Source organism: Thermobia domestica, chromosome 14, assembly GCF_964235325.1.
Source record: "Thermobia domestica chromosome 14, izTheDome1.hap1.1, whole genome shotgun sequence".
Taxonomy (NCBI): domain Eukaryota; kingdom Metazoa; phylum Arthropoda; class Insecta; order Zygentoma; family Lepismatidae; genus Thermobia; species Thermobia domestica.
In genome coordinates, this window is record NC_137467.1 from 138568515 (window position 1) to 138591889 (window position 23375).

General features: G+C 38.6%; 1 protein-coding gene across 1 annotated transcript in view; it reads left to right on the plus strand.

Moving 5' to 3' along the window:
• Nucleotides 1–3017, plus strand: part of LOC145670349 (uncharacterized) — a gene marked incomplete in the record, with an annotated part of 26886 nt that extends 23869 nt beyond the window's left edge. The window contains 1 exon segment of the mRNA XM_081738913.1: nt 108–3017.
• Between the last annotated feature and the right edge of the window lie 20358 nt (nt 3018–23375).

The window sequence follows — 23375 nt, forward strand, 5'->3', positions numbered from 1 at the left end:
ATAAGAAGGGAAGATTGTATTTTGGTTATTGTAATTTTCGTGTACTAGACAATTTATCTTATTCTACGTTTTGAAACTGATTCGTGGTAATTTTTCATCGGAAAAAGAATTTCGTCTTAATTTAAAGCAACTTATCTTCTAAGTAACGTTTTTCATCTATCGTATCACTTTCTGTTTTTATTTATTTATTTAGAACTTAAATGGCGTATATTACAGAAGTTTACTGAAATTGTGCGTATTATTTCTCTGATAATCACGATATACTCGAATATATCATTAACTCTCGTAGATCATTTGTAATTTTTCCTAATTTGTTTTTAGATGATCTTCGCGTTATATAACGTTTGAATTGTATTCTGTTGTCTTCCAAGAGGTTGCTGATGGCTTTTGTTCTCCATAACAGCACACAGTTTACATTGAATAACGCATTATGCGACGCAGCGGGTTGGGAGTAGTTCTCGAATTACATAGCGCTTTAGACATTTCGATTTACGAAAGAAAATGTCTTGCTTAGTATCTTCGATTCATATTGAACTGTTTCAGTTATTAAGATATGCGAAGTAAGAAGGTGCATCTCTTAAGAGTAATCTAATATAAGAAAATTAATCTAATCTAGCTATAGAGCAGTCATTATATAAACTTTTGAAAAATAAAAAAATCAGACAATCAAGAGAGTTTGTAGGGACATTCTATAAAGCTTTCTGATTCAAATTATATAAATTCCTCAAAAATTAAAGTTGAGCTTCAGTCGCCTTCTTGGAAAATGGCTGAATTCAGAACATTTCCAGAGGAAGTTGTAGGTGTGAGTTTATATAGATATAGCAGGTATACTAATTGGTTGATTGATATAAATTATACCTCCTTGTAATCACAGTACAATAGGTAAAGATATTCCGTAAGTTACATATTCCAACGAAAATAAATGGAATAATACTCGTAATTTGCAGTTCTTGTAGTGTGCTTATCTGAACTGCTTAAACAACATTACAAAAGCGTTCACAAATAGAATTGTTTTCATCATTTCACTTACAGCTAAAATAAGTGTCATAATCCTTCGAATTACAATAGAGCAGGCACCGAATTAGTGTAGGGCTATTATTTATAATAGGGAAATAATAGAGGGAATTTCCGGAAACTTCACTTTTAAAATTCCCTCTCTTGAAGTATCGCTGTTCAAAATGCAACACTGCGTGGAAACAAAACCAAAAGATTTTTAATATACATTGGTAGAGAATAAACATAATTTTATCATGTCAGTCCAACAACAGTTAGGGTGATCAAAGTAGTCGAGCTGTCACAGTATCGTAATCAGGGCCGGCTCTGGGCAGTTTGCTGCCCCTCCTTTCTCCAGTAATAAATCTTAAGAGCCACGATTTTAAGTATGCTACCCTATTATGAACAATGAAGGAAAGGGAAAGAGCAATCGCACTCAGAAAGGCCTAAACATTACACATACAATCTCGATGTGTATTTTTTTTTCTTTAAATAATCTGTTATGTTAGTGAAAGATGGAGCAGACACATCTTTAGAGAAAGATGGTAATCCTTTTTATGGAATTAAATATCAAGCTTCAATTTCAATGTATCAGTTTTCGGCTCCATTTCAACTAGCTCTTTTATTTTATTTCTTAATTTTACTTCCACATCTGTAAAAAAAAAAAAAAAAAAAAAAAAAAAAAAAAAAAAAAAAAAAAAAAAACCTTGTTTCCACCTTCAATGATAAGGAACTTGTTTGTGACAAAGATAAAACTAGCTGTCATAACTAAATTGTGGTAACTAACTAAATGGAACAAGTATTCGCTACAGTTCGAGAATTGAGTCTTTGTATTTGACAAGCATCAAGCAGTTTATGCTGGGATTTTTTTGAACATTTGTTTTAGCATTGTCCATGTGACCTTAAACTAATGCGACCCAAACATGACTTACGAATGTAGTATTCAAATAGAAGGTCAGCTTAGTAAATTTAACTACCATCATCATAAAATCTGTTTCCAACAAGAAATATTTATTTTAAATAATATAGTTAAGACAGATTTGGCTGCCTCGTGCAAATGCACGTGTTGTGCATATGGTAGAACCGGCCCTGATCGTAATACAGGAAAGAAAAATGAAATAGTGATCAAGGAGGTTTTAAGGTATTTATTATTATTATTATTATTATTTCAAAAGTTTGCAAGATGTTATTATTGGATTGATTCATTATTTCGCTCCATTTGAAACCAATGGTACATTTTTTTGTTTGAGGGTTGAGCTAATCAGACAATGGATCACTGATGTATTCCCACACATTCTTCCCAAGGTTCAGTCAGTGGTTGGATGCCTTTACGGAAAACGACTCGGTGGCGTGGATGAACAGAAGTCATTAATGAAATTTTGAACTCGAGATCGTTTTCGAACGATGGTTCAAGAAATACATTCGACAGACAAGGGTGCCCACAAGAGGGAACGTGACGCCTATGGCATCATCAGGGCGATTTTTTAAAATGTAAAACAATACTTAATTGACTCATTTCATGCAGACAAAAAAAAAAAAAGTAAAAATTAATTAGTCAATTACTACATTAATATACATTCCTTCTTCCTCGCACCCCCGCCGTCATAATAGCATATCCATTTTAATGAATGTTGTTTCTGCCTTGTAATCTGATTGTTCTCGATTAGACACAGAATCATATAACAAATCTAATCAAAACCCTTCCCCTTAGAATTATCTAAGTCTACCAAAAATTCTTGCCAGTACGGGTAGGCAATAATCTTCAAACATATACATAACGAAAATTCACTTAATACTTATTTATGTAGCAGTGAAAAAATAATTTTGCAAACAGGAAAACAGAACTAAAGATATGCCACATTGACTTAATCCCTAGTCTTCCGTTGCAAGCGCTGCTATCGGCTGAAGGAATTCCACTCGCTTTCTCTCGCTTAGCAACAGCTGAACCCTTATTGGCTCAACGCGTGGGTGTGAGCTTTAGTTCGCATTTTTGCCACGGCTCAAGACATTTTGGCAGCACAATACCAGTATTTTTAGAGTCAAATGGAAACACTGCTACTGCTTTCCCTCGCGTGACTATCGCCCCTTCCTTCGACTCCGGCTAAATAAAGGCTAATTTTAACATAAACATATATGAAAAAAAAAAGTAAATTACTGATTATAAGTGAATATCGAGGTGTACAGAGAATTTTAGGTCCATTAAAAAGTGAAATGAAAATAATTTTTAATTGTGTGTACCGGAAAAGAGGAATTGCTCTGATAAAAAGTTTAAAATCAGGGACAAACAACAAAATTTCTTTATTGACGGTAGTCGAGCATCGCAGAAAAGTCGTTACCAAGCAGACAAAAGAAGGCATTGCATAATTCAAAATTGTTTAATATACACAAGTTTTGCCTATCATAGTACCTATTAATCTAGTTTTAGTATTAAGTTTGTGATGTCTAGTTTTAAAATTAAAAGTAATTAACATTGAAAAATTATATTTTTGCGTACGTTTACAAAACTGATCAAAGTGTGCAATCTCGAAATATTATCCAATCTTCTTGAAATTCGTTATGTATATGTCTTTTACATCACTGAGACTCGGGGCATAAGCAAAGTCTTCAAAAAATTTACATATAATTTTTTGCCTTACAAAATTCTAATATGTACAAAGATTAATTATCAATTTTAAGTTGAAATAAACTACATTTAAATTTAAAGTTTGAGTGATTGTAATGTTAGTTTTTTTTTTTTAAACCAATGATCTCACGTGTTGTGATAGGAAGAGGTGTAATATCAATGTGAGTTGTTAATTTGAGAGGGGAGGGGGATTGACATCCCTGTCGACAGGTACAGCAAAAGACGGTAATCTCTAGGAGCTATATCTGGAGAATACGCCGGGTGAGGAATAATCTCCAATTGAAACTGGTGAATAGCATTGGGGCTATTCGTCCCGGTCACGATGAATACGACTTCTCAAAAATACGGACTGTCCTAAATAAAATTTAAGAAAAAATATATTAAAATATAAGAAAAAAACTGCTGGGAAATAGATATGAAAACCAAAAAAAAAAGAAGAAAAATAATAATAAATATATGAGAATAACAAAGATATAAAAATAAATAGTAAATATATAATAATAAATATTAATAATAGTAACACTAGAGAAAATATATAACGAGAACAATAAATACTATTAATAGTAACAATAGAAAAAAATATTTAACATTAGTAAAAACAATAAAAGGTCAGAAATCACAGTTTAAGGTGAACCTTTCCACGTGGACCGGCTACCGTTAACTCAGTATCCATCTCATCGTCTTCTACCATGTCAGATTTCAAAGAAACTGCTTACGAACAGGTGTGGATTTTGCTCTTTTCGGAGTAGAACCGTAACATTAAGCTGGCATATATACTGACTAAATTCTTGGATGGCCATATAAGGTGAGTAGCGATGAGCTGGAATTCGCCGAAGACCACAACTAAAAGAAACACTTGGGGTTTTGGAGGTTCGCCAGTAGATACAACTGGGGTCAAAGTTTCTGAACTTTCGTCGGAAACAACATCAGTTTCGACATCACGAATACAAACACGTGGGATTTGACGGGATTCGCCAGTCGGTGGACTGGTTTCAGAATTTCTGAACTTTGATCGGGGAAACAAGATCTTCTTGGATGGAAATGTCGGACGTCTGGGTTGCCACAGATTTACAAGAAATAGCTGCAATAGTAGCAAATGGCACAGAAAAAGAGGAAGGGATGATTTCTTTTAAGCGACGCTTAGCATCGGTAGCAGAGATCTCAACAATCATTAACTCTCGGATACGTTTCTCACGTTGAAAGACTGGACAGTCCCGAGACCAAGCAAAATGCTCGACTTTGCAATTGACACAAAAGGGTTACGTTTTATGTAGGGTGTACAGGACTCCACACCATGACTACCCTGACTACAATTTGCACAAACAGGAGCCCGCGTTACACGACATGCTGTTGTGCCCAAAGTATTCATATTTAAAACAGCGCAGGAGACTGAGAATATAGAGACGGACCTTAAATCGATAATAACCAGTCTTCACATAGTCCGGGAGTGTAGGCAAACTGAAAGTAAGAATTAGTTACTGACAATTGTGAGTAGCAACGGGTTCACGAGATTTCTTACTTTTGATGCGAGTAACCTCTACAACATGTTGGTCATTGAGCATTGAGCATTGAGTGTTCTTGACGTTTTTCGTGCGAGAAGTTACGAGCCTAGGCTCCTGCCTTCCATGTGTTGTGTCGACTTGATTGCTGGTTGCTGACGTATCTGTTCTGAAGGACTGCAACTGTTGCGAGTCCTTTGGCTTTCTTCTGTCTAGCCTATCGCGGGCCTGGCATTGGATACGTTCTTCTTGGTGGTGGTGGTCTGTTTCCAATCTGGGCGACTGCTGGGTTTGTTTGAGATCGGACATTGGTCCAGAATCTGGCCGAGAGCGATTGCCTTACCTCGCTGAGGAGAGGCAGGTCCAAGTCCTCGTGTATCTGCGCTATAGGTGTGTCCAGGGACACTGTGATCGCCCTTGCTGCTCTGTTTTGCACTGTCTGGAGGCGACGAAGGTGGTATTGCGTTATATGCTCCCACGCTGGGTGCGCGTACAGCAGTAGAGAACGAATGCACATTACATACACATTTCTGCGTGCTTCATGTGATAGTTGTGGGCTGAGAAGAATCGGAGGGAGTGCCTTGAATCTTCTGGTGGCAGCTGCTGTCGTTTCGTTGATGTGTTGTCCAAACGTCAACTTTCTGTCAAGGATGACTCCTAGGTATTTGGCATGTGGTTGTTGTTCGAGATGGGTGCCGTGTAGCGTCAGGTTGTAGTTCCTCTTCTTGTGGTGTTTTCCAAAGTCGACGAGCGTTGTCTTCGCTGGGTTTATTTTTATTTTCCACTTCCTGGTTCAGTCCTCTATGTAGTTCAGATGTTTTTGGAGTGCCACTTCCGCATACCTCTGGTTGTGGTTACTCGCGAAGATCGCAGTGTCATCAGCGAAGGTGACCGTCATCGTGCGTGCAGTCGTCGGGAGGTCAGCTGTATAGCAGGGGGGATATACCTGATCCTTGAGGGACCCCTGCTCTAATCTGTCTTGCTGCTGCAGTTGCCCCAGCATGGTGGACCGTGAAGGTGCGATGCTGGAGGTAGCTGTGTATCACCTTAACTAGGTACGGTGGTATTCCTGCTTTCCTAAGTTTGTGGATGAGTCCGTAGTGCCACACTCTATCGAAGGCTTTCTCGATGTCGAGGAAAATTCCAAGAGTGTAGTCTCCGGCGTTGAATTGGTATGTGATGTTTTCTGCCACTCTTACCAGTTGCAGGGTCTTGCTATGACCAGATCTGAATCCAAACTGATGCTGCGACACTACGTTGAGTTCTGTTTGCTGGAGAAGTCTGCTCTGGATTACCCTTTCGGCCACCTTGCTGATGTGGGATAGGAGGCTTATTGGCCTGTGGCTCTTGGTTTCCGACCTCGATCCTCTTCCTTTTGGTATCATTATCAGTCTGGCCTCCTTCCAGCAGGAACGGTAATGCCCTGTTTGCAGGATACCGTTGATGATTCTACATAGAAGGACTATCACTTTCCGTGGGGCATACTTGATTACTAGAGAAGGTATCTTGTCTGCTCCGGCTGCTCGTTTTGGGTGTATTCTTCTGATGAACTGCTGCACCTCTCTTGGCGTGGTCAGTTGGTCTGCTGGACACTGGGTTGGTTGCTGAATGATCCGTAGGCTTTCCCTTACATCTGCCAAGGTTGCCGGATCTGGGTGAATCTGGTGCTTTTTGAACGTGTCTTCCCAATGAGCCGCAAAGAGTTCAGCTTGATCTGGAGCTGAATATGCCATTCCTTGTGGGCCTCGAATCGGCTGCGTGCGAGTCGGTCCTTGGGGTTTTGTCATGAAGCGCAGGAACCTCCAGAAGTCCGGTGATGGTGCTTCCAGTTCTTGCAGCGCCTTGTCCCATTTCTGGATTTTGAGCCGCTTCTTAATCCTTGCGGGGAGTGCGTTCCACAGTTGCTTGTTATAGTTGCCTTGAAGTTTGCCACTTCTTCCGCGACCAACTTTTCATTTGCACCAGTGCTGTGGTGCGAAGTTCTTCGTGGTCTGTTTGCTGCTCTTGGTGTTTTGCTGCCCGAGTTGTTGCCAGGCGTAGCGCAGACTGCATGCATGTTGTCAGGGATTGGGTCGCTGCATCTATCTGCGTCGGTGTTCCCACTGAAAGCTGTGTGTCCACCATTTCGGCTAGTAGTTGTCTGTACATGTTCCAGTCAGTGGTCTTCTCTTGCGGTAGTTGGTGTATCGGTGTGTAGTGCCTGATGGCTATTGTTGTTATCACTGAAATATGGTCTGACTGTAGCGCATGGATGACATCTGGTCCCACCAGAATTGCTACGTTGGCCGTCAGAGTCATATCCAGTATATCTGGCAGGTTCCCGTTCTTCGGATAGAAGGTGGGCTCCATGGGTGCTGCTGGTATGAGGTCTATTCCTCTTAGCGCTCTCTAAAGTGCTCTTCCGTTTACGTTGGACACACGGGAATTCCATTCCGGATGTTTGCAGTTTAGGTCACCACCGATGAAGATGCGGTGACCCAGTCTTCTTTACAGCTGGAGGTCCGGGGCGTGGAGTGGCTGAGCTGGAGGCTTGTACACCGAGATCAGGTGCATCGGTCCTTCCGGTGAGTGCAGAGTTAGGCCTGTTGCTTCTATTGACTGCATGGCTGGCAGTGGGAGTAGATCGTGCGGAATCTCTCTTGATGATTACTGTAGTGCCACTTTGATGCCTGGTCGATCGGTTCTGTATACAATGTAATTCCTGATGCGGAAGATGTCGTGAGGCTTGAGCCAAGTCTCGCTCACGAGCGCGACGTCAACACTCTCCCTGGTCAGGAAGTCTGCAAACTCATCCTGTTGGGTTTTGATGCCATCTGCGTTCCAGCAGATCAGTCTGATGTCCCGGTTAATTCTTGTTCTAGTGGAATCCATCATCGATGGGTGCGGCCACTACTTCCACGATGGCGGTCATTTTGGAGATCTGGTCTTTGGCGTCATTGATCTTGTGCAGTCCGGTCTTGAGTGTTTCGAGGAAGTTCTTAACGTTTAATCCGGTCAGAAGGTTCGTTATCTCTTTGAGGGTGGTGACCAGGGAGGTTGCCACTGTTGTGGCGATGTTGTGGTGGGGCGGTGTAGTTGTGGCATCTGTTGTCTCTCTTGCGGTGGCTGGTGCTGCCCCTGCAGTGGGTGGCGCTGGTGTGGTTGATGCTTCTCTTGGAGTGGTGGTCTGGCTATCTTGTGCGACTGGCGGTGTCTCGATGGTCTGCTCCAGTTGAGTTTGCGTATTGGGTACAGTTTCTTGGGTGTTGGACCTGGTCTTGGCGTTCGTCTTCTTGTCCGCTGGTGGTGTTTTCTTGTTGGTTGTCTTTGTCATTGGCGGACGGTAAAATTTCCTGCTTCTGCCCCTTTCGCTTCTTCTTCTCCGCCTGGATATAGGGGCATCCTTGATAATTCGCCGGGTGCGGCCCCTGGCAGTTGACGCAGACGGGTGGTGTATCTCTCAACTTCTTCAGGCAGTCTTGCGTTAGGTGAGCTCCTCCACACTTCACACATCGTGCACCTGCTCGACAGGTTTGCAGGGAGTGGCCGAGTGTTTGACATCGGTGACACTGCAATATGTCCTTTCCCTTGTATGGCTCAATTTCTACCTTGTAGCTCAGTAGATATACGTCGTATATGCTGGGACCGGGGCTCTTCTCGAGGGTGATCAGGAAGAGCGGAAACAACGGGCGGTTGCCATCTGCATCGGGACGACCTCTGAGTTGGCTGACGGATTTAACTGGATATTCTAGCTGCTGAAGTTCCTCTCTGATGTCTGCTGGCTCGGCTTTCATGGGCAGCTTCCGTATGACAACCTTCAGTGGACGGTTAGCTTTGGGCATCTGTAGCGAACTCGTACTTGGACTGTGTGAGAAATGCTTCCACTTTGGAGAAATCCGCCCAAGTGGAGCAATGGATTTCTAGCGTGTTGTGCATGTGGTACGAAGTTATAGGGCCTTCCAACGTCCGTCGCAGTGACTTTGTTAGCGCGCACTTCTTGTTGACCCCATAAATGTATAGAGGTGGTATCTTCTTTGCTGAGAGGGTGGGGACTGCGGATGCAACACCATCTTCCATTTCTTCTTGCCCATCTTGGTTGTTGATGTCTTGATTTCCCCCGTCATCTGATGCCCTGGGGCGAAGAGGAGCGTATTTATTCCTAAATAGGATTAACGATGTGATGGATGGCGCTTGGTTGTAGGGTAGCCTGGCAGTGCGGCGAGGTTGAACAAAGCCGTCGTCTGCTGGAGGATCTTCACTTGCGACGTCCATCTTATCACTGCTTCCAGTGGCTTCTGGGCCTCCGGGGAGGGGGGATTCGTCTTGAGTTGGGTTGCTCGCGTCTGGCTCTTTTTTTTTGGGGGGGGGCTGCGATGCGTGGTCGGTCTCTTGCGTGGGTGTATTTCCTAGCTGTTCTTGGCTGTTGAGTTGTGCTGTGGCTGCCATGTGCAGCGCTTTCTGGCGGCGGCGGGGGGCATTGCGCAGCGTGGTGAATTTCCTTTTCAATGGTTTGTTCCCCTTCTTGAGTTGTCCGGCGGGGGCTTACGGAACTTGGAAGCTGGTACTGACATGTTGTAGACGTTTTCACTGAACAATTGAGTAATGTTTACAGTTCGCGTGTGGCTCTTGTAAGGGCCGGAGCCACTTGTTGACCGTAGTGTTTCTTATGTGGCTCTTGTAAGGGCCGCAGTCACTACACGTAGTCACTAAGTTTACTGTTTGGCTCTGGTAAGGGCCGTTATCGATGTCTGAAGTTAACTAACTAGCGTTAATTATGTGGCTCTAGCAAGGTTCGGAGCCAGTTTAGTAGCGCACACAATTCACTATGTGACACTCGCAAGAGTTTAGTTATAGTCTATCGAACAACTAGTATGCCTCGGTGGCGTTTAGGAGATCAAAAATGATGTCACACAGCGAGAGACGTTCAGTAGACGATGAGGCTCTAAAGACAGGCTCACTGGTCCAATATTAGTCAATTTGAGTAGCTTCGCTGTTTGCTTCTCGTCAACCATTTCCACCAATTAAATGCCATTCCGTAATTGCTTTATATCTTTAAACTATCCGGAGTTATAAGTAATAACTTTATTAATGAGGAAAGGGTACAAGCTCTTAATAGCACTCGGACGATTTGCTTAAGCATTGGTACTATTAGCAACTTTATCTTTAATTACATGATACCGAACTACAGGCATCACGAAACTTATCTTTTCCACATTATCTACAACTTGAGAGATTTCTCGTTCTCATTTGTTTTGGGCTTTTTGCGAGAGGGTGAACCTGGACCCGAGTTTATGTTTTTAGTATCCATAAAATGTAGTTATTACATATACATTTATAAAGATAAAATGTGTTTTGTTTGTAAGAAAATCAGCTGTGGAGTTGTTGCTGAAGAGTTTGAATTTATATTTATATTAGGTCTATTCCATCTCAACACAGACAGGGGGTGCCCAATTGTTCTCTCAGATTTTTATGTTATACTAGGTACAAATATAAGGGACCCATATTTTTGCGTTTTGTTAAAAAAAAATGACCAAGTTATGCCTACTTGAAATTTTGGGTCAAATCTCCCGCTCTTTTGGAGTTAAAATCTTCAAACGCATGTATCTCGAGAACTATTCAGGATATTTTCGTTCTGTTTTGTTCCTCTGAAAGTTCTACAAAATGAGACTAAATTCAAATCTGTAAGTTACGTACTGAGCTATTACTGCTGAAAGGAAAATGTAGACCCATTTTTGGGTCAGTATATTTCAAAAACCCCGCCTTTAAAAAATGTCATCTTTTCAGGATAGATTCAGCAACTTCCCAACATGCTTCTGTATAAATTTCAGAGAGAGTAAATGCTTGGTTCAGCACATCTATTAATTGTGTTAATGCCGCAGAAATCATACAAATTAGCTCTGTACATGAAAGCCTTTTGAAGTCAGATTCTTCTTGTGTTATACGGTGAAGTCTTCCTGACTTTCCTAAAGAATATGGTGGTAACAGAATCTTGAGAATATTTTCCACTGGTATTGCACATTCAAGATCCCGCTGCTTCCCCCCCCCCCTCTGACAACTTACAACCAGTGATGATCTCAGAACATTTCCCTCACGGGGGGGAATATTAATATACAAGGGGGAAGAAAAGTACAAATTATTAATGTCATACAGCAGTTCCCGCTATAATTCTTACTTGAAGAAGGGGAAATACATATTTTTCGACTCTGGAAAGGCCGACAAAAAATGTGAAAAACTATTAAAATATTTTACAGTTAAAGTTTATTAATACAGAGCTTTTTTAATTTTAGAAAGTTGGGTTGACGATATTCCTATATATTTGAACTGACAATTCAAAGGCAGGCACAAACACAACGAGGATATGACGTAAGAAAATTTTGATATATAAAGAATTTATACATTATTCTGATCATTCGTACAGCTTATAATTGAGTCTCATACAAGTAGACAACTTTGCACAATAGTTACAAACTTGCATATATTATAAATATAATATATTAATAATAGATAATACATTATTCTTAAACTTAACGCTATTCTTGATCTTCAAATTTCAGTATTTCCATTTTCTTTCTAACTGACAATAACGCAATTAGAGGTAATAAATGGCTATCGATATGAAAAATGTAATATTAGCTGAAAATCTACAACATTGAAAATGTTTAATTACACTGAAAGACAAGTGTCGATCTAGACTTATTTAACTGATAAAACACGCTCAAATTCTGTAAATGAAAATGATATATTGTGTATGTCGAAAAAAAAAAAGCTTTGTTAAGTTTTCCAATCACAAACTCTATTTCAAATTATTATAAAATGTAACAAACTAGAGCAGTCACATTTTTTAAATTTTTGTATCAATCGAATGCGTCTGGGTTTCTTCACAGCATACCTGTTGATAACTTCGTAAATAAAATCTTCTGTAGGCTCAATGTCTCCTTCGATCGATACTTTTAAACATGACTAAACAGTATCTTGACCGATACGATTTCGCAATTTTGTCATGTTTCTGTTCATAGCACTGAATGACCTTTCTACAGTAGCAGTAGAAACAGGGATACACAACACACATTCAACCAGAGGTTTAAGAGCCTCGCAAACAATACCAGCTTTTAAAATAAAAGAAGCAACATCTGTTCTAGAATCTTCAAGTTTGCTGTGTGCAACATATTTGAAAGAACGTACATCCGCAACGACAGCATCAACATCATTAATTCCAAATATAGCACATTCATTCTCAGGGAGCTTTAAAAATGTATCAAAGTTTTGAAAATACGCACTTAGTTGAATCAATTTCATGGCCTTATCATTGAATCTTTCCTGCATTTCATTAACGACACTTTCCACAGTAAGATTGTTTTGTGCTCTAAACATTTCACTTTATCCTCGTTAAAACATACACTTTTGACTTCTGATGCATCTTCCTCAAGTTTCTTGATTTTGTTACTTCACCTAATTTTCTTCATCCTTTGTAGCGTAAAGAGAGGCGATGCTCTTTAACTACAGTTCCAGATACAAGAGCAGGAAACACGAAAGTTTTGTAGTTTCCTTTTGTAAAAGTTTGCTGAGGTTTCTAACTGCACTTAATGTCTTATCCAGAATCACCAAACCAACAATAAAAGTGAAATTCATCATTTCTAACAAAACTCCCCCTGCCAAAGTAGATAGGTCAGCTCTATCCGTGTGAATCTGCTCACATGGTATTAATATGGATTTGTAGCAGACGAACACTGTGTGAACCGTACGGTAATGACTAAGGCAACGCACATCAACAGCTTCGGGAATCATTAACACAGGCTCTTCCAAAACTTTCTGAATTTCATGTAGAATTCTTTCATTTTTCGGGAAAGCGTGAAAGAGTTTATAAACATCTTTTACAGCATGCAGCGTGCGCCTGAAAATCGGATGCTTGTTTCTACAATTCGTAACAGCTATTGACAAAATGTGTGCTCTACAGTGTATATACAGTATGTCTTGTCCCTTTTGCTTCGAAAGTTAAGCACGAACACCATTTACACAACCACTGAAGTTAGCTGCCCCATCAAATCAACAAGGTAAGTTTTCATAACAAAGTTTACGCTTTTCTAATTCATTATTAATCGTCAAAAATATTGACTCAGCGTCTGTGCCTCTTAGATCAGCCATGCACAAAAATCTCTTTCGAACTTCAAACGAAACTGGGTCAACATAACGCACACACAAAGACAACTCACTCTGATTTTTAATCGTGATTCTTCTGCCATTAGAGAATAACGTCTATTGCGAAGAATGAATTCATCCTGATGACTGTCCAACACCTCCCCAATGCAATTTAAAAGTTCTGAAGCTGTATTTCTACTTGAATATATAAAGCGTTCACTTTGAGATTGAACCCATTTCTCAAGATCACTGTTATTTTTTAATAAAATTCTCTGAACTAAGGGTTCATACTTCCTTGTATTAGGTATTTCCTCCTTGACCAAAAAGTACCCACTTTGAACGAACGTACATAAAGCCTGTGGATTCACTTCTTTTTCGTTTTCACTTTGCTGAATTATTTGTGAGTCGATGGGAGTTTTAAGTCCTTGAAGGCTATCATTTTCCATTTGAAACGGCTTCTGCATGTTTTTCTAAGTGGGAATGTTTTCTAATTTTCCAGTATTTCCTGTTGCCTTTCGAAAGTTAGTGAAAAGTACGGTAATAAATACTCCACCTGTTTTTTGTAGAGCTTCGAAATTATTCCTTAAGTGTTCTTCACAAAGTTTACAGAAATCACCACCTCGTGCACGATCAAAATATAGCCAACTATACTTACTTCCCCACTTTCTTTGATATTTGAATTCCCGTTGAACGTCACACTTACTTGAAGATGGCTCCGACTCAATATCACCGTTTATTGATATCTTAGGAGAAAACACTGAAATTGATTCTAAACTGTCAACTTCACTGTGAATGTTGCCGCTTGTAGAATATGGGTCACATTGAACACATCGTCGTTTGATGTCGGTTGTTTTGACATTTTAGCAAGGTGAAATGTCAACTGTTTCACACTTCTTCAAAATATGTACCACAACACCACACACATAGGTAGGACTAATCAAACACTTACACCATCTCCCAATTCAGTAACAAACTCGATAATATGCAATAATATGTGTAGATTTGCGATACATATTTTCTTCCGCTATAATCGGTAGACAATGACAGGTTGGCAGTTGGCTCGTCCCAAGTTGAAGTCGCAACTCGATAGATCAAAGTCTTATTTTATTTTCAACATCCTTACGCCTTCTTTGTACAATATAATGATAGTCTAGAATGGATTAAGTGAAATAATTCTTTAGTAATCATAGTTTTCTTTTTAATTTAAAAATATTTATCTACTAAGCCCAAGTAGACAACAGGTTCTCACCAAATAATTATAAGGAGAGGCCTGAAGCATTTAGGGGGAATTTTGTAGCTCAAGGTGGAGGGGGGGGGGCAATTCCCCCTGGGCCATCGCCTGAAATCATCACTGCTTATAACCCTTGGCCGGTCCATTGGGCAACATGAAGTGCACTAGCACTTCCTGAAGTTCAAAATAAACGTGTTTGGCCTCTGCAATCCACCTATTATCATCATAAATCACAGCCTAAAATGAGCCAACTTTGATGGCTTTGAATTTTACATGAAACAGCTCTTGGTATAAATTTCGTCTTTCTCATTATCTGCTGTTCGTGCAATGTACACGTTTTTTTTTTTTTTTTTTTTTTTTTTTTTGCCACACACATACCACAAATGACTCTTCTGTATCTTTTTTTACAGCCCATACACTAGCTCGCTGAACAATTTTTTCATCACGAAATTCTTGAACTTGTGTAGATGCAAGATGGATAATGATATATGTTGCAACAGTGGCAGCGAATTCTGTTGCATTTTGAATGCATTCCACCACATGCTCTAATGTCAGTTGTTCTTCGTTGTAACATGCTTTACTGTTCCGCCTATTTCATCACAGGCAGATTTTCCGACCTGTTGCTGAGTATAGACATTTTTTTGTTTTCGAAGTTTCAGTTTCTGAGTTCGTGAAGTTGATGATTTTTAAAATTGCTCGCCGCCCTATTCGATATCATTGTGAAAGTTTTAATGTCAGTTAAATTTTCAGTGCAGGTGATTATCTTCTTTGTTGCTAGTTAAATATGTACCGAATCATGTTTAAGATCATCACTAACAATTGCATAACTTTAGTGTTGTTGGCACAATAAGAAACTCCAGTAAATATGGTGACCTGGTCATTTCTCCAATGATAGCTTTGAATCTCATCTTTAATTATGACCGTCCCATTTCAGCAAAATCTACATGGAGTACCTAACTACCATTTTCTCTGTGGTTATGGCTTTTCTTTGTACCTCTTTGATGTAAAGATGAGTCACTGCCTTCAGAGTCCATTTTGCTACTTTTTCAATGAAAATATGTACTTCTGTTTAACTTCTTCAATAGATTTCATGCTTCCCACACTACAAATGAAATTTCTTCATCATTTTTTTTTCACTAATCTAAGAGACCCTGAATTGATTCCTTCCTTTCCTGGACAATCTGCGCATTCTCCATAAAAGCAAAATTCACGTGGAGGGGAACACAGCACCTGATTTTGCAGGTGTTGCCTGATTTCAGTTTTGTCGTTGGGCAGTGATGTGCTGAAACTTTTTAACGCTGCACAACAGAATTCAAAGTTAACACGGTATATGCAAGCGCATACTTCTCGTGGTGGACAGTGAATAACCCATTTTCGGGCGAAGTGTGTAAAACTTTGGCATGCCAATTTTTACATGCGGATGGTCTCTGTGAACTTGTGGTAAATTTCTTTAATTGTTCTTGTTAAGAAGCGCTTAACTTTTTTGAATACGCTCATCATTTTCTCTCACTGTGATAACGTCCTTAGCATTTTGGCTCTGGAGATAATGAGTGACCTAAATACGGATCGGGAATATGGTATACTCCATGCATTCGTTGTATTCTTCTGGATCTATCTATCAAATGCTTTGTCACTTGGGGAAACCTGGACACCAATTTCGTCTTCGTTATGTTGTTGGGTACAATTGTCATCAATCGTACTTTTTCATTGTAAGAGCGGCATTCTTCAAAGGCAGCATTAATTATCTTATGCCACTGTTCGCAATTAACACACTCTTCAAGCTGAGCACTTAAATTTTGTGCATGGACAGGGACATCATAAATTTCAGCCAACTTCATTTCAGGAGTCCGTTTTTGCTTCAAATTCTGTTATTAGTTGTTTTCTTTTTCTGGTCACATGAGCTCCTCTTCTTTCAGGCTTTGCAGCGACATTCATTTCAAGGCTGAAAACGGTCGTGTTCATAGCTTGCATGACTTCTTCAGTTTCGTGAAATGTTGTGTTCTCATCAAGTACATTGAATTCAGGATCACTTTCTTCTGTAGAAATATTTGCTGTGCTTGCACTTACATAGGAAACATACTCTGCTTGTTTGGAGATGTCAGAACTCACTTCAAACTTCTTGGAATACCGGCGATAACAGTTGAAACAAACCCAAGTCTCACTGGATATATCATCACGTTTAAATAAGTTTTTCAATAAAGATTTATATCTTTCACCAGAAAATACAGATTTTCCACACTTTTCCCCATAACTCTTAGTGTGTTGTGCACAGAACCTTACCGTAGGAAGGTGCCTCACGAAATGATACAAAAATACTTGCAAGTATTTAACCCTCAGTACACAACTCTTTTTAACATACATTCCAATTTCCAGCTGAGTTTATAAAATTGTATGAAACACGTCATCTGATTGGCTGGGAGATTCGACTTTTGAGCCACATTTCGAAATGTTTCATTTGAAGAAGAAATAAGAGGAGTTGATTATTATGACATCCTGAAACAAAAAAATAAAATTAATTTGGATGTAGATAATTATTAAGGAGTAGCAAAGATAATTTGTTATATTTGTTGTATATTAACGATTATAATAGTGCGGTTCCTCGAACACTTTCATGATAAGAATATTGTTTGCACAGCCCAGTTCTATTCACTGCAGAATAGTAGTAGTTTTTACTACGGATAACGTAAGCTAATTTTATCTAACGTGAAGTCAATAATACATAAATAAAAGAAAACCATTTTTCTCTGTGACTGCTCAGATTCTCGAGAAAATTAAACAATGTTGTACAATCAAGGCTGTAACATCTGAACCAAGCATTTACTCTCTCTGAAATTTATACAGAAGCATGTTGGGAAGTTGTTGAATCTATCCTGAAAAGATGAATTTTTTTAAAGGTGGGGTTTTTGAGATATACTGACCCAAAAATGGGTCTATATTTTCCTTTCAGCTGTAATAGTTCAGTACGTATGTAACTTACAGAGCTGAATTTAAGTCTCATTTTATAGAGTTTTCAGAGGTAAAAACAAAATGAAAATATCCTGAATAATCCTTGAGATACATGCATTTGAAGATTTTGACTCCAAAAGAGCGGGAGATTTGACCCAAAATTTCAACTTGACACACACACACACACACACACACACACACACACACACACAAAAAAAAAAGCAAAAATATGAGTCCGTTACTTTTGTACCTACTATAATATATTTTGACGATGGTGCAGGTCTCTATTTTCATCCTGCTCGTTTATTTCCCACATATTTGAAGAATTGCTCACGCTAATTCTTAGCGGTTGTCACAAAAGGAGATTAAACTAAAATTTACACCAAGAAATACTTGGGAATAATGGGAACTTAATCTAGGGGAAAAATTAAAGCTCTTGTTAATATTAATTGAAATTTATTACATGATTAATAAAGCAACATTCAACTTACATTCTGCTTTATAATGAGTATATTTCCTTGAGGATAGAAGACGAAATGCAATTATACGACTGCTGTTCTTAATCGTGAAAGCTTTACTGTAGGTAGACAAATCATCGTGAAATGTGATATGACATCCTTATAAATGAAAATGGTTTTATAGTAATCTCTATTACATACCTTGATTGGAGTCTTGTATAACTGTGTAACAAGTTGCGCTCCGATGAACTTCGCACTATGAACTCGACAGCTTCGAGCACTCGATGACTGATCTCTGAATCGAATTAGCTAACAGAATCCACTACAAGAGGCCCTGAGTGAGGCCCTTTTTAAGTATTCTCGAGGGACACACCCAAATCTTGTGATAATCAGACCATACTTTGCGTCAGTTCCCTAAATATGGAAACCTATTGCCCTTTTGCCTTCTCATTGGTTCTTAGCAAGTGCCGCACCCAGGATACGAAGCATGATATATGTACGGATGATTCAATGTCATGTATCATAGAATTTTCCAAACATCCGTAAATACCGACTAATGTTCCTCTCATTATTGCGTTGTTGAAGTTATGATTGAGTATTGATTACCATCAATAACCTTCACTGAGTAAACTTCCTATAAAAAATTGTGCAGTAATGGCAATATCAGTTATCTTCATCGTTGTACGTATTTCCCTTCTTTTGTTGCTAACCCAAAAGCAACCAAGAGGAGAAAATGTCTATTAATTCAAATTTTCAACTGCACTCAAGTAAGGGCAAAGATAACCATATTTCGAGTTCATCGCCACAATATTTAAATTTCATTTCAATGTGAAAGAATCACCGGACAGTTTTTTTTTTAAATAATTTTTTAATTTATTTATTAGCCTGAGTTGAAATGGAAGAGGCCATTAGTTGATATTCCCTTAGTAGCACTCCTTTCCTGTCTACAACTCTTAATGGTGGAATTCTTTGATATCCATCAAACACGATCGTACATATTCCTCGATAATGTGATTTTATATAAGAAATGTAGCTTTCGAAAATATTCTCATAAGTTATAGGTTGGAGATATCCTACATTATAAAGTAAGTAACCAACATCAATAACGTAAACGCAGTTTTCGATATCTTGTCTAGTATGAAAACAAACGTAGCCAACTCTGCCTTACATCAAAGTACCAGCCTGACCACTAAACCTTCCTAATCTGGTTACAATTTGGCTAACTGCAACTACATTCTTAAACAGCAAAACAGCGACATAACTTGGTGTCTAGCCTACCGAAATCTTCTGCATTACAGGGTCCTGAACACAGTACAGTAGAAGCGAAATCTTCGATGATGATTTGGAAAACAGTGTTAATGAAAGACTACAAAATCATCGGGATAACTTAATATGATATGTGGTCGTATCTCGACATTTTGTGGAATCAAGATTGGTGTATATATATATAAAACTTGTAATATACAAATTTACTAAATTTTGTTCCATAATTCTCACATAAGAAATGTAGATAGTGGTATAATAAAATCTTCTAAACTTTTGAAAATAATAATAATAATATAAAATGTTGATCGCTATTTCATTTTTTTTTTCTTATGATACGGTGACAGCTCAACCACTTTAATCATCCTAATTGTTATTGGACTGGCATGATAAAATTATGTTTAATATCTATGAACATATTTGCATAATCTTTTGATCTTGTTCCCATACCATGTTGCCTTTTAGTAACAGGAATAATTCAAAAAGAGGAAATTTCTAAAAGTGAAAGTTTCCGAAAATTCTCTATATTAAACATTATTGTTGCCTGTTCTGTGATCTTACAGGTGATGCAGGACTTACTTCATATAGATTTGTTGCAATTCCTCTAGTCTGATATGAGATTGAGAGGAAAGATAACTGGTGAAATCATACTGACAGCAATTCCAGTATGCCTGCGGTCTAGCTGAGTTTCAGTTGATGGTTGAGATCTTTACCGGTTCACCTCTTCAGGATTTCAGGAGAGCAGGACCCCTTTCTGCTGAATTGGACATGTAATGTTGGAGATTTTTAGTTTTCTCTTCATATCTTCTATCTTGCTTTTCCTTCGGTTCCCTTTGTCTCACAGATGTAGGTTGGACTTCATTTTCTTTATAGTGTTTTCTCCTTAAGATGTTTGTTTCTGCTTTGAAGCTATGGTTTGTATTGGAGTTTCAGAGATTTTCGCCTGGTATGTTTCCGTCTTCTGTAGTACCCATGTTGGTTTTATAGCAAATTCTTTCCAAAATATGTGGTTGAGAATACGTCAAGAAATTCCATTCCTAGTTTAAGAGTGGGAAATATGGGAAGGAATTCTCTATCAGCTTTTGTAGGTTGTCTTTTGAGGCAGAAGTAGTCCATTCGTTCTTCAAAGAAGAGCCAGAGTTGTATGGTCCCAATGGGCATTCGCCTATATGGTGGATGACTATATGCGTCCGGTAATGTGGTAGCTGTCCTCCTTGGGTAGGATCGGAGAAGGTGAGGGATATTCGCCGTCTAAGGATTGATTTTCTTCATTTAGTGTGTCTGCTGTTGGAGGGTTTGTTGCTCTAGTTTCCTTCCCCACCATGGTGGAACATGTATGTAGTCGTGTGGTGTTGTATTTTTTTGTGTGGGTTATATCTGTAGATTGGATCTGATAGTGGCCATCAGGGCGCTTTGACTTATAAGTAGTGGAGCTGTGGAAGTACAACATTTCTGCCGCTTGGTGGTGTTAGTGCTGTTTGGTGAAAGAGAAACAAGAGATGCCAGAAAATGCATTGCTTGGCAAGAAAAAAAAAAATATATTTTTGCCCACATGCACACACTAGCTGCTAGAAAGCAAATAGCAACCATAATAGATTTACACTTTTCAAAATAACAAACTAAAGCTCAGTATGTAGAAAAAGAAATTTTAAATTTAATTTTAAAAACTCAAATATTTTATGAAATTCTGCTTACCCTTGGTGGAGGAAAATTTTGTCAATTTTCCCGCAGATTTTGCAACTGACACAGATCTTTTCCTTGAAATTTCTTTAGCGCGAAAAATGAAACGACACTTAATGGAGTGGAACACTAACTTTGGTAAGTGCATGAATAGGCGATCCTCTGAACAACACAAATTTCGGAACATTGGTATTTCGTACAACATTTCCACACAATCAAAAAATACGTCACCCTAAAGTGCATCTTTTGTTTGTAATTTTGTTCCAACACCTTGTCGACATGTGTTATTACATTATAAAATTCTCTAGAAGGATATTTGCGATAACTCTAATCGTTGCTCCCAAAGTCTCTTAACTGAGTAAGAATATGAACGGCTTTTGTATCGCTTGGACATTCAGGGTCACTTTGCAAGGGTGCCAAGCAGTCTTTACACGCAGTAAGTTGTTTACTTGCACTGTGAAGCAAGTAGCCACGCAAATAATAAATTACATTATTCCCCTTACAGTTGTGCTCTGATCACTAGCGAATAAATTAAAAGGATCTGATTCCGGTCCAATATCAGTTAGTGTAATTTATTTTTTATTTGATCTTGAATGCCTTCCTTTATCTCCTTGCTTTTGTTTATCTCTATTTGAGCCATAGATCTTATCTGATGCGTAAAGGGATGTTAACTTTGCATCAACGGAATCTTCACAGTTTGCTTTTGAAGAAAGTGCTCCTTTCATGGGTACGTATATGGACTTAAGCAGGTGAAGGTGGAAGAAATCAATTGATGTCGGATGTTCATCGCTACTCAAACCATGTATAAGACCAAAATGTCTTTCAGTAGGATCTTGGTTAAATTTAGCTATTAAAACATATTTGTAGCCTGAGGACCAAAGCAATCCACACAATTCAACAGTGCTTTTAACTGTCATCGAAGGGATTCTAAAGTTTGTTTGGATGCAAAGGTGATGTCTGAACTCTGAAGAATTTCGAAGAAACATATCAATGCATTGTGAAGTTTGTCTCCTTTCCGAAGTCCTATTGGGCGTTTGGAATTCAATATATCAAAAGCTTGATTTATGTCTGTTTGTGAATAATTCTGTTTTTTCTCTGCTTTCGAAGCCAGGCACTCCAGATTCTCGGTAAAACTTCATACCTGTTGCAACTGTTCTACTAAAAAGCTGTGTGGCTAATTTCACGCTCATATTCTGAAATGCCTTAGGGTTTATGTGAAAGGAAGTTAATTTCGGAACTACTCTCTTGCTAGTGTGTGATTTATTCTCGGAATCATATAGTTTTCTGTAGTAATCAAACCACACAGAATGACCATTGTAAATTACACTTTCAAATTTGTAAAAAAATTATTCCTAATACATTTGATGATATGACAAATGTTTCACATAGCAAAAATTTGTCTACTGGCATCGCAGGGATTAGAAATGAAATTCCTTATATTACATAAATTTACTGAAATTCATACATTTTTCCAAGCCTTTTTGTTTGGTTGACTACCATCGTGTGAAAGCCACTATCCTGCCGTTATTATTTTCTAATTGAATAATAACTTGTAAAATAATTTTTGTAAGTATATAACCCTCAGTGGGATTCTTGCGTAAGTAAATTGCGGTAGGTTGCACCCACAATTTCATAAGACGAGCGAAGAAAAATACTAAAGCATGAAATCGTGTTTTTTGTCGTTGTTAGAGTCTTGGAAATATAACCGTAACGCTCATATTAGTTTTCGCCTTTTCCCAAAGTTTTGCACCTCTCTCTCTCTCTCCCTCTCTCTCTGTCTGTCACTCGTTTAGTGCATTTATCCCAGCATTGCTACGGCAAATCACGATTTCATCCGTACCTACGTTTTTGTCGTAAACCGAAGCTGGGAAGAACGGTAGACAAAACATAGATTCCGTAAAAATGGAAAAGGGTGCAAATGATTAAATTAAGGACAAATATTAACAAACTAAAATTATCTTGCGGTACAAATCACAAAACCTGGTTAAAATGCGTAGAAAATGTAATAATACTAAATGTAATTCATACAACTTAAAAGAACATCAAAAATTACAAATGAACAAGCAACTTTTACTGGTTGCGTTTACGGCCGTCCTAACCTCATTTTATTTCTCTTTTTACCTTACTTTTATTTATTTATTTTTAAAATAAAGGTGGCTGTGTGGCACAATTGATGAATTAAGATGTCATTTACTCACAATAATCTTCGACCGGTCAGTTGGTTCGCTGCTGATGCCGCTTGGGTCCTGGCGTCGAATCCAAACTGGATGCAAAGGAGATCCACAAAAGAGTTCCTATGCCAGGGCCTGGATAGTTTTAGAAGGACGTCGGGTAATCCAAAGAGTCCACTATAATCTCCTGCTGGTATTGCTTAACAATTGTTCACGCTGACGTAATTCTTTTTACGATTTAACAATCTGGAACCCACTTGTTACATAAAGCTAAGAGTTTCAATACACTGGTGATGTGACACTTAACTACTGTTCGACCCAAAACAAGGGGAGCTAGCTTTCAATAACACAAGTACACAGATTAACTTGAAGTAGCGCACCCAGCTTACGTTCAAG